This window comes from Artemia sp. Qi Xiang Cuo, chromosome 14, assembly GCF_049724085.1.
Source record: "Artemia sp. Qi Xiang Cuo chromosome 14, ASM4972408v1, whole genome shotgun sequence".
In the NCBI taxonomy this organism is placed as follows: Eukaryota; Metazoa; Arthropoda; class Branchiopoda; order Anostraca; family Artemiidae; genus Artemia; species Artemia sp. Qi Xiang Cuo.
In genome coordinates, this window is record NC_142807.1 from 49,793,764 (window position 1) to 49,806,174 (window position 12,411).

Sequence of the window (12,411 nt, forward strand, 5' to 3'; positions counted from 1 at the left end):
AATATACCCCCTTACCAAAAAATTACCCCCTCCAGAATAATATCTTATTTATTTATTATTTTTGTTAGTGCCCCGGAAATTCGAGCTTATTTGTTTGAGATAAGTTTTTTTTTTTAATCTCCGGTATTATTTCTTTGTGTTTTGACACAACCAACACAAACAAATTTTCAACACAATCTCCTCTGAGGTCAGTGCATTTCTACAGGCTTCTTTTTCTTTTTTAACCAGATTTATTTTTTAAGAAATCTTGAAATCTCTTTATGAGCCACGCTTTCGCTGCGTCTTTTAATAGACACTATCCTTTTTCTAATCTCCCCTCTTCCCAAAAAACTACTCCTCCAGAATAATATTCTTTTTTTTGTTAGAGGCCCGGGAATTCGAGCTTATTTGTTTAAGAAAGTTTTTTTTCAATCTCCGGTATTATTTCTTTGTGTTTTGACACAATCAACACAAACACCTTTTCAACACAATCGAACAGTTTGTGGTAACGAACTGTAAGTAAGGAGCGACCCGGCTCAATGGTAACCGAAACTCTAGAAAACGGGTTTTTGATACTAATAGATACATCAAAAGAATCAAATTTCAATGCTGATTTCAAATATATAACTTTCATCAAGTTTAGTGCTACCCATCAAAAGTTACGCGCGGAAATTATCAGATTATTCGTTGTTTATGAAGAGAAATTTGATGCAGGAATAATATTAAAACAGAACAAAAATTATGAAGTTGGTTAAGAACAAATTACCAACACAGACCAGATTAATCGTAGCGGATAATTTTAATTTGGTAAGATCACATTTTTAGAGTTTAACCAAAATAAAAAAGAATTCAAAATGCGAACTATAAACCCTTTAAGAGACTTTATTACCCTTATCTAAAATAAATAACAACTTATAGAAAAAGACAAACCTAGGAACCTGCCAAGCTTCACCCAACGAATGCCACAATTCAGTTTCTTTGGAGGTAAGGCAGTTTGTTAGAAGTTCAACAGCTTCTACTGTCAAAAGTGGCCAAATAACTCTTGCTGGAAGGTTGGGCTCCAGTTGAGCATCTCTTGAGGCATCAATTATCAGTGCCAAATGAGTAAATAGAATGTGTACCGACTCAGGAGCATTTGGATCAAGAATGTGAGCCTTTAATTTTGCCTTCAAAATAAATATTACGTTAGTCTTCTGACACATGCCTGCATAGCGTGGGGATATTTCCTCCCCTCAGGTCTGTTAGAGGAACCCCTCTAAAATATACAAAATATATACAAAATCTAGGTTAAATATACGAAATCTAGGAAATTGGACATACAAACGCGCTAATTAAAGTATCAAACTTCAATAAATCAATTAATTTTTGAAAGCTTAAATTTTTCCAGTATCGGAGAACTAAAATCAAACTCGTTTTTGTTTACCCTTCATTAAGAGAAATCCTTTTATCTCCCATAAAACGGTAGCACATATACTTTTAAGTGCTTAAGAATCCATTAATATATCTAAGAAGAGAGAGAGAGAGAGAGAGAGAGAGAGAGAGTGAGAGAGAGAGAGAGAGAGAGAGAGAGAGAGAGAGAGAGAGAGAGAGCGAGAGAGAGAGAGAGAGAGAGAGAGAGAGGAGAGAGAGAAAGAGATAAAGAGAGAGAGATACGGAAGAGGGGGGCCTCTTTAATATTAAAATCCATTATAATAGACTTACCAATTACTGGCTAGCTATCCGAAAGAAAAGCAATAGTTTACTCACGTGTTAATTCATCATTAAATAATGATAAAAGCTTAAACTAGATTTTTGGACCCAAATGGGTTCAGCAGCAATTCGACGCGCCATCGCATACGAAGCGAAAGATTTGTTTTTGAGATTTTTTTCCTTTGTTGCAGAGGTATTCAACCCCCCGCCACAGGCCACTTGAGGCTCGCAATGGTTACGAATGCACCACGACAATAAACACAAATTCAACGGTTATAACAACTTGTTAATTAAATATGGGGCTTTTCACGAATCAACGAACCCCCCATTTTTGGCTTATGTGCACTTATTACTGAAAAGTTAGTTACTTATTAAAACTTATTAATAAGTGAAGTACTTATTAGCACTAATAGTAGTAATCATAAGTAATAGTAGTAGTCGCAAGCAGCAGCAGTAATAAGTAAGCAGTAATTATGCACTTATTTACTGTATTACTTATTGACTTGATTCCAATGATTCAATCTCCATGAAGCTCACCTTCAGCAATATTAAATACCACATACTACCTTTTTTGACCTCGCTATTTTTTATGTTTTACCATGCATCAGGAAGAGTCAAAAAGTATTATTTTCACTTTTGTACCTTGACTTGTCTGTGTGCACCAGATCCAAGAAGGAGGAGCAACTCCTGGAAAATACTCCTAGACGTTGATTGGATACTCCCCCTATAGTTAGTTTTTAATTACTGGTCACATTCCCAGAGGCTTATTTACTTCATGGGAGGAAAGAAGATTGGCCGGCGCTCCGAAAAACGGAGGAAGATTTGCCAGATGTTTTCCAGAGAAAATGCATACGGATTATTTTGGGCACCCGGCTGACAGACTGTATTTCAAACAGAATGCTATAAGAAAAATGTGGTTCAATCTTTCTAGGGCTATAACGAAAGAAAGGTTGAGATGGCTAGAGCACATTCTGCGGAAGAAGGATGACAGATTGTCAAAGATTGTCCATTTCGGCCAACCGTCTAGGGCTAAACGGAAAGCAGGTCGTCCGCGGTTGGGATGGGAGAATGTCGTAAAGAAAGATTTAAGGGAAATGGAAACTTCCTGGGAGGGTGTGAAGAGGAAGGCATTGAATACATTAGGATGGAGGAGGGGCGTGCGAAGCTGTATTGACCTCAGGCGCCTTGGTGCTGCGGTGAGTTGTTAGTAATAGTAGTATATCATTCAAAAATGCATTGCAATTTTTACAGCCTTTTCAAAAAATCTAAACCAGCGAGCAACCATTTCCCTTGTTTACCTCCTCTCTGAATTTTATCAACCGGTTTAATTTCTGCATTCCAGAAGACATTTATCATCAATGATAAATAATGATTTGTTATTGTTTGCGTTCCAAAATACCAGATAATTCAAAAATTTGGTTTATATCTTCTATTTTAAGTGCTGAAACAACTGAAAGCATTAAAATTAAAACTAATATACTTATACATAACAAAATAATTACATCCGGTTCATTCACTACATTTGTCTGAGAGAGTTATTATTTTGTTCTGCATAAATATACTAGTTTAAATTTTTAATGCTTTAGTATTTCTGCTGATAACGATCGCTGTATAATTGGTCGAAATATCCAGACTTTTGTATCTTTTTTCAATGTCTAATAAAAGGACTTATCCACATTTGAACGTTTATTTGTGCGTCTTGTATAAACCCTAGTAGCCTGATTCCTGAAGAAAACTGCCCCGTGTTCGTCTGTATTGTTTTTCGGTTACAGCTTTGGTTACCGTATTCTATAGAAACGGTTTTTATTTCCTTTTTTTAATAGTATACACAGAAAAGAAAACAGTAAGCAAGGAACGTAAAACTTTTTGTAAGAACAAAATAAAGGGAAAATGAAAACATAATATGGAAAATAATTAAAAGGTATAAAAACAATAAGTAACTGAAAAATAAGTAAACAGCAAAAGGTGAAGAAAAAAGAAAAGAAAAGTAAAAAGCATGTAAAAAGATGTTTACATCAAATGCCTTGCTTAAATTCTTCTTAACAAGTCTAAAAACAAGTTTATTTAACTAGGTAAGTAAAAGAAAACAGATATTGAAGGTCAGTCAAACTTACCAAAAGATTAAAAGAAACTTTAACATTTTGCAAAGTGTCTACAAAATCTTTTTCTGGCGGTGCTCTGGCACGAACGGCTATGATACCATCACCATGGTCCTTCTTTTTCGACTTGCGCGATCTAAAACAAAAATATCTGGATATAAACGTTAACCAAGGTAATTACTGTTCTTACAATAAAATAAAATACGACAACAAGACCAGCTTCTTAATCTTTAACTGGTCAGTTGAGATCTAATAGACCCATATAGGATGATATTTCAAGTCTCAGGTCTATATTCATGGTCGCACCAACAGCTGCAACCTAGTAAAGATTACAATTCAGAAGAAGATATTCTCACCTGAAATAGCTGACAGATGGAGTTCGCTGCATCTCTTTAAGGTAAGAAGCTAAAGGGAGTTGGGGTCTGATAGACACCAACCCGACCAAAAGTTTATTATTTACATTTTGGCATTCATTAATACTTTAAAAACTTAGCCAATTCTATGTTTGTAATGATGTCAAGAAAAATATAGAGTCCAGTTGGATGCTGGGTCTACTGTAAAGCTTGAAGTGTTTCAACAAGCTTGCTTTACTCGTTTCTGTTTTCTTGTGCATGCACTAGAAACACTTTACGCGATAAAAAAAAGGCATAAAATTCTCAATGTTTTGGCAAAAATTAGAGTTCAACATCGAGAACAAGACCATCGAACATAGTGTCAGATTTACTTCGCCTTAGAGGTTCTGCTTGAGAAATGAAGTCAGATACCATTGAGAAGGTTTTGGACCTCACCATAACCTCCAAGATGATTCAGAAGGTTGTGTACAACATAATTGTTATGAATGCTAACAATTGGTAACTTTACAATTTTCGTCTTTTTGATAAGTATAATTTCCTCAAAGCAGTTACAATTAGTGAAATGCGTGTTTTTATTGGCCTACTGTACCTGGCTGGTGTCTTCTAAGTCAGGGAACGAAACAAGGATTATGAGAGCCTTTTTGCTTCTGACATTTGCTTTTAGCTACCATATGTGCCAAAGGTTCCTTTTCATCTAGTGGCACCATCGGTTCGACGACCATATTATTTTCAACCACTACCAAAGCCCTCTAGTACCAATATAGGAGCTGCTAGAAACATTTATAAATAACCGCAAGGTAAATTACTCTCCTGAGAGTACCCATTAGTCAACAAGATGCTAGTGGGGTTGTACGCCCGGTGCAGCTTCAAAATGTACATTCCGTCGAAGCCAAACAAATAGGGATAAAAATTCGCCGCTTAGCCGAAGCAAATACATTTTAGCTCTACAGTGCATTCATACATGCCGGAAAAGAAAAATCTCTAATCAAAGAGCCGAATGCTAATTTTCCCACGCAAACTGTCCTCACACTAGTTGACCATGTCGGAGAGGACGTTTAATTTATGGTGGTACGTTGAAGAGGAACAAGGAGGAAATCTATAACCCATTCCTGCCAAACATTAAAAGAGAACTCAGATCTTATGTGTTCCCCTTCCAAGACCAAATCACTTTGCTGTTCTATGTACCTAAGAAAAACCGAGCGGTTGTCTTGTCTTAATCAATGCACTTTTCTTTATCTATTGGCCAAGTACGGAAAGCCAGAGATGGCCACATTTTATAACGCTACTGAGAGTGACATTGACTCTCTTGATTAAAAATGCTCAAACAGCAGCACCTGTCGAAGGACAATAAGATTTGACAAGGGTTTGGAAAGCACTTCTAGACCTAGCGGGATTGATTGCTGGAGTTCATCTGCAGTCTTCCAGCATCCAGGTGAATAATATTCCAAGGAGGAAATGCTCATTGACATCGGAAGAGTTCTTAGAAACTAACTTGGAGATTCGTGCTAACCTGTTGTTATATGCTTCATGAATTATGCAACTGTCAGGTTGCTGTAAATCTGCTCGGAAATGCCTCATAGAATGTAGATTTCGGGTATGAATCGAAGAAGAGCTATTGCCATATCTAACTTCGAGAAAAAGACAGAAAATCGAAGTGCATCTGCGAGGGATGACGTCTCGACCATGCAAGTTTTCCCTGTCCTTTATTAGCTCAAATCTTATTTGATGCATTCTTTATATTCTTTTCTATGAATTTTAGGTGTTAATACAGGCTAGCTGAGAAATTTTGACTACTTTTTTGCTAAGAAGTTATATTTTGGGGTTTATTAGACCCCAAACGAACGGTTACGTAACTTTTTTTCCAACTCGACTTGAGTCCAAAACACAATATAACACTAGAAAACAGTTAGTGAAGTTAATGGATCATAGTAGGCACAAAGGTATTCTCTAAATTGTATGATTTTTTTCTATAGTTGCTGTTTCGGAAGCCGGAGCTCGACTATGACGGAACTCCATCATGATTCTCCTTTTATTTATTTTTTCCCTTTTTCAATTGTTTTCACATAATTCTCCTCTACTCCACGGATCTTCTTCATGATTTCCTTTTTTGCAGTAGTTTTCACATAATTCTCCTATTTTCTATAACTCTCCACAATTTCTTATTCTCTATGGATGTCCTTCGTGATTAACCTTCACTTTATGATTTCCTTTTTGTCAATTGTTTTCACATATTCCCCCATTTTTGTGCACTAAAAAAAGTATTTCCAAGGAAGATTTTGAGCAAATTTCAAACTTCGAACGAGAAAAAATAGCTTATATAAGATGTCAAACGTGAAAGAAATTAGGAGAAATTACTGTGAATGAAGAGATGAAACTTAAAATTGAAAATAAAGAGAACAATAAAAAGAAAATAAAACATAAAGTAAAAGAAATAAAATAAAATAAAGAAAATAAAGTGAACAATAGATCCAAGCTTAAAGCAAATAAAATGGCTACAAATGAAGGTAATGTTGCCAATCCCCTTACAAACCTACCCCCTCCCTAAAAAAGGCCAGAGTCACCATTGCACTTTATTGCAAACTAAAACGATTGCTTTAATTAGAAATTTATTTTGTCAATTAGTTTTTCATTACGTTTGGAAGGAACAGATTTGAAAGGAAGGAAAAAGTGACAAAAATAAGGTCTTTCTAGAAAAGTAAAATTAAACTAATTGTCACTAATGTTTTGTGTCGAGAAATTATACCAAAAATAAGGGCGGTTTTGGCACACCTAAAACCAACCAAAAAGTAAGACTTATATTTGGGCTTTACTGAATAATAAATAAATAGCCTGAGTTTAAGTTTAACTTAGCCAATTGACTTTTTTAAACATTTGAAAAGAAGGGATTTCAAAGAAAAAAACATTTATATAAAATGTAGTACGTATCAGATCAATAAAATAAAATTGATTGCCACCAATGTTTCAATAAAAAAAATTCCAGGAACTACAGTATTTAATTTTTTATATTATAACGAAAAAAGAAAAACTGTGAAAAAAGTTATTTGTCCACAGTTGAATGGAAATGACCCTCTAGCCCTTTGACGGGTATCAGGGTATCTTTGACGGGTATCAGAGCCATATAACAGACCTTACCAGTAATTTGATATTAACTTACGACACTTATGATACCCGTATTTGCCTGGCCAAAAACAATTGGAAAATGTGCATACTATTTTCAAACATAGAAGAACAAAAAAATTTCGCATATACAGAATTTCAAAAGTTTGAGATAAGGAAATCATGTACAAAAAGAAGGAAATGATCATATTTTTAACTGCTACGATATTATATATTATTTTAGGCTCTATATTTTATATAGCATATTAGATATATATATTGTACAAATACATACAGTTAAAAGTGATTTTCTTAAGTTTCCTCGTTATTTCCTTCATGACTTTTTTCCGTTTTGTTCCGCTTTGACATTTTCTCGTCTTCTCAGAAAATATTTTATCATCAAAACATCGTAAAAATATTACTCTTCAAACATTCAAAACACAACCGATTCTAAAAATTTAAAACACCGGTTTTGTACAGTAACAAAACAAAAAAAAGTTAAGAGAAGAAATCTAAAAACAAAAAATTTGGCAGCTACGTAGCAAAAGAGGAAAATGTCATAGCCAGTAGGCCTATTGATGCATCTGGCTAAAGAACAAATGTTTTGTATTGAGAAATTATACCAAAAATAAGTGCGGTGTTGCCACATTTAAAACCAACCAAAAAGTAAGACCAATTTTTCATCAAGAATGTCTCGTAGTCCAGAACAACTGAGCGGCGTTTTAATCTTTTTCTTTTGTCGTGAAATTGTTTTTAGTACAAGCAATCACAATAATTTCTGTCAAAACAAGGAAAAAAAAAGGCTTCTGCAGCCGTATGTTAAAGACTGATAATAAATCTTTTTATCAACAAAAGAGATGTTTATCCCCAAAACATTTCTTACTAGATATCAAAGAGGTGTTAACAAAACAGTATCAGAAAACGCGTTTTGATCAGCCGAAAACACAGTTTTAAATTAGAAGGAATAGTTATGACTTGGCAAACCATGTATTATTGAAGTTTAACCCGCGCTGGAGTGTAGTTAATTCATGACAGACTATTAATACATTAACAAATTTTTCAACTCAAAAGACATTCGTTTTTCACCACTTTAAGTTCTAGCTTACACCCCACCCCCCTCTCCAAAAAAAAATTATAGTAAATTTGATATTCTAATTAAAACCTAATTTTATTGAAGAAAAAAAGGAAGAGAAAAAAAAATGAAAGTTACCGTCTACGTCTATCTAATTCTCTGCTCGCTGCAGCTGCATGTTGAAGTCGATCAATAAATCTTTCAATATCACCAAAACACTATTTTAACACAGCAACCATATTTAACACAGCACCTATTTCATACTTCTCGCTTGATGTCGAAGAAGCATCATCTGCACGATGATCTAATAAATAAAAACAAAAATTAACTTTTTCCAGGAACAATAACCTTCAGGAATACGCCAAAAATTTCAATTGGAAAGCCCATGTAAATTTTTGGATTCTTTATAAAGAATTAAAAACATTCCGTCTAAAAAAATCTGTGCTGAAAGAAATATGCTGCCTAAACATCAAGAGAAATCCCGGCCTAAACTTTCAGCAGCATTTACTTAAAATCAGTACTGATGTTCACCACTAGGTTGCCACCAAAATCTAATCGGATTGATTTTGTTTTTGCAGTGAAGTACCCCGGATCTGAACAGGAAAATTATGGGTTCAATTTTTATCGTAATTTCATGTTTCTTTTTCAAGTTAATTACCCTTTCCTCCTTTTTTATTTGCTTTTACTGGAAAGAGTACAAAAGATTTACCAGAAAGTTTTGTTACAATAATGTATGATATTTGAAAAAAAAGCGTAGTTCATTCCATTCTTCTTAACTTTTTAGGGGCGTCTTACGACAATTTATCCTTCCTTATACTTTGGGTCAGGCGTGATCAACTTCTATTTCATGGTTATTTGAAACATAAAAGTAGGCCTAGATTCCAATTCTTATTAAGAACATAATAGACCTAGGATGGTAGCAACTGTGGACGATAGTTCTACAGCTTTCAACAGTTTTGAAATTCTTTGCAATCTTGGCGTCTTGGTAAAGCTTCTTACAGCAAGTTAAGACGCAGTGGAAACAGGGTCTCGGAGCTTCTTTTCCAGTAGAAGACTGTTTATTTTTTCCAAAAGAAAAGTAGAAAACAGTAGCACACCTTTTCAGTTCTTTTGACATACATATAAGACATCTTTTCCGAAAAAAAAAATCCGATTAGTTCCAAGAAAAGAAAATACTGCGGAAGCTGTTGTAAATCCTCTCAGGGTGCAAAAGCATATTTCCACACCATAAATTGCACCTACCTCTCTAACTTATTTCTTTCTAATGTGCGGAAATGCGGGGGATGATTTGATTCATTTTTTCGGTTTTGTAAAGAATTAAAAGGATTGAGGCAGAAAATTTTTGCGGGGTGGTTTGAAAGAAAGGAATGGATTGGTTTTATATTAAGTGAGAGAAATCTCATGGCGACAAAGAATTTAAGAATGTCGGCAGGTAGGGATGTGGTACACAGAGACCATTTGATTCAAAGCTTGAGCTTCGAAAAAAATAAGAAATAAAAATTACATACTAAAATAGGCATAAAAACTAAGACACTGCATAAAACAATACTTTTTTTCAGAACAATTTTTTAGTATAAAAATAGAGAAAGTCAATCATGATGACGTTTTTCCTATTGAGGTTGTTTAATTCTCTTGAAATTTCAGAATAGTATAATCGATAATTCAAACACATAATTCAATGCAAATCTTGGAAACTTCCAGTAAAATCTTTATTTTAAAAGGTTGACTTACCAAACATATGGAATGGCAGAATAAAACGACATAACAATAAAATTCATGAGGGGAAAATGATAGTGCTAGTTGCAGGTTACTCTTGCCCAAGTATAGGAAACAAAACCCGTACGAGCGTCAGCCAAGTTCTTTACAAAAAAAAAAACAATCATTTTTAGGACTGACAGTTCTCTGGCCTTACCAGATACCTTCGAAATGACATTTGTCATTACGAGTGTCAGCCAATTTCTTTATAAAAAAAAAACAAATTATTTTTAGGACTGACAGTTCTCTGGCCTTACCAGATACCTTCGAAATGACATGTGTCATTACGAGTGACAGTCAATTTCTTTATAAAAAAACAAATTATTTTTAGGACTGACAGTTCTCTGGCCTTACCAGATACCTTCGAAATGACATGTAACAGAACTATTGCAGGTATAGTCCGTTTTATCGAGGATGCAACGAATGAGAGGTATAGAGGTACAGGTATAGTCCGTTTTATCAAGGTTGCAAGAAAATAACAATATAGCATTTCTTTTGTTTGCTATACGTTTGTAATGTTGATTGGTCTTTTACATGTCTTTTTGGGGCTGAACAAACAATCAGTAAATTAACCACGGATTTTTAACCTCTTTCCTTGGATGAATTTAAAAGCAGAAAAGAAAACGCAGGATCTGAAGTTTATTGTCGCTATACGCAACTGAATATACGCTACTGAACTAAAAAAAAAATTTACTGATTAGCTTAAAACTTAATCTTAACACACAACGAAATTTGATTCGGCAAACTTGAAAGACTGTGAAAGTCAAATTTCTTTCAAACAAGTTTAAAAGAGAAAAAGTGAGCGATAGATAAAATTATTTGAATAATACGCATCCGTCTTTTGAAACAAATTCCTTTTACCTGATCTACTACTCATCATTAACTTCATTATCTGCGTTCAGGCATTGATACAAAACTAAAATATTAACCATAAATAATAACATATTAACCATCCCTGTTGTAAAAGTTTAAAGACATTAAAATCGTTATATCAATTTAGTTTTGATGGAAAAGTATCCTTGTTAAAACAGGAACCGTTCAAGATTGATCTCAAGGGAGTTGTTACTCAACGTGATTCGGATGAGCATCAAGAAGTATCTCGCTTTATATAATCGGTAAGTGTCCGTAACACCTAGCCAATTCCCGAGAGGTCATACAATAGGTAGCTGTAGGCCAACACTCCTCTAGAATTGTTTCAAACAAGAGTTTTATTTCTGATCATCATAGGAGAGTATATCATGTTTCCTATATCCTGTTTTGTCTTACGGATGGGGGGGGGACCGAGCTGAAACTTTCAGGAAACTTTTTGGAGGGTGCGGTGGTAAGAGGACATAGAATTTTATTTTCTGAGAAATGGGCAATATATTTTTCTTCGGTCTTCAAAAAAGAGTATACATTATTTTTTTGTGCCTGCTGTCCGACGGGGTCTTTGGTCTATAAAACTGGAAATACTATACTACAATACAGGAAATAAAACAGGAAAGTGACTATAAAACAGGAAAGTGAAAACCAAACTCTAAAAACAGAATCTGTAACAAAGCTGCGAGATTTGGAAGAAAGTTGGTTTAAAAGAAAACCAGAAAAAGAAAGTAGAAACAACTATTATTTAGTTAAAAATACCATTAACCCATACACAAAATGGCCCAGAGGGATCTGGCTGCCCTCTAATCATTTTCAACTCTTAAAATAGGGCATTCAAGCTTACGACTTCCAATCAAATAACTGGCCTCTGAAGTACGACCACCCATTCATACGAAGTGGTCAAGGGAAAAAAGAAATAATGTATTGCAGGCTTTTGGTTCTTAACATCACCAGCTCTTGAGCACTGCCTCAGCTACACTGCAAGGGTTGTCGCCCAGTGAAACAAAATCCCTAGATTTTAGTGAGTTTCTTTTCAGGCAATATAAATAATCACTAGAAATAATGATAAATAGTGATAAAGGGGGACGACAACCCTGTATACTGCCCATGCATGATATTTCTTTGTGGACCCAATAAAACCTGCTGTTCGAACGTCACAACTGTCAATGAATTAATCAGATTGTTGAAAACATACACTTAAATTAAAAATAAATAAATTAAAAAATAATAAAATAAAAATAAATAAAATAATGATAAAATGAAAATAACTCTAAGGAAGCAGATTCAGTTTTTGAATATTAAATTTCTTTTAAAAAAATGTTTTAAAACTGAACACGTAATATTCGTATATTTCTCCCTGCAGTCTTTGCAATTAGCAGACTATCATTAATGACTGCATGGGTATAATAGTTCTTAAGATATTTTGAAAGTACATCGTACCCAACGGTCGACTTTGTTTTCACGAAGAACTTTTTCCAATTCTAGGTTAAGCGAGATGAAGGTTGTA

General features: G+C 34.3%; 1 protein-coding gene across 1 annotated transcript in view; it reads right to left on the minus strand.

The window, feature by feature from the left end:
* Positions 1–8,439, minus strand: part of LOC148944573 (epidermal growth factor receptor substrate 15-like) — a 35,079-nt gene extending 26,640 nt beyond the window's left edge. Inside the window, exons 1-3 of the mRNA XM_089100160.1 lie at positions 8,427–8,439; positions 3,783–3,903; positions 910–1,145 (exon numbers count right to left, since the gene is read on the minus strand). The gene's annotated coding sequence lies outside the window, so the exon portion shown is untranslated. The remainder of the gene's footprint in view (positions 1–909; positions 1,146–3,782; positions 3,904–8,426) is intronic.
* Between the last annotated feature and the right edge of the window lie 3,972 nt (positions 8,440–12,411).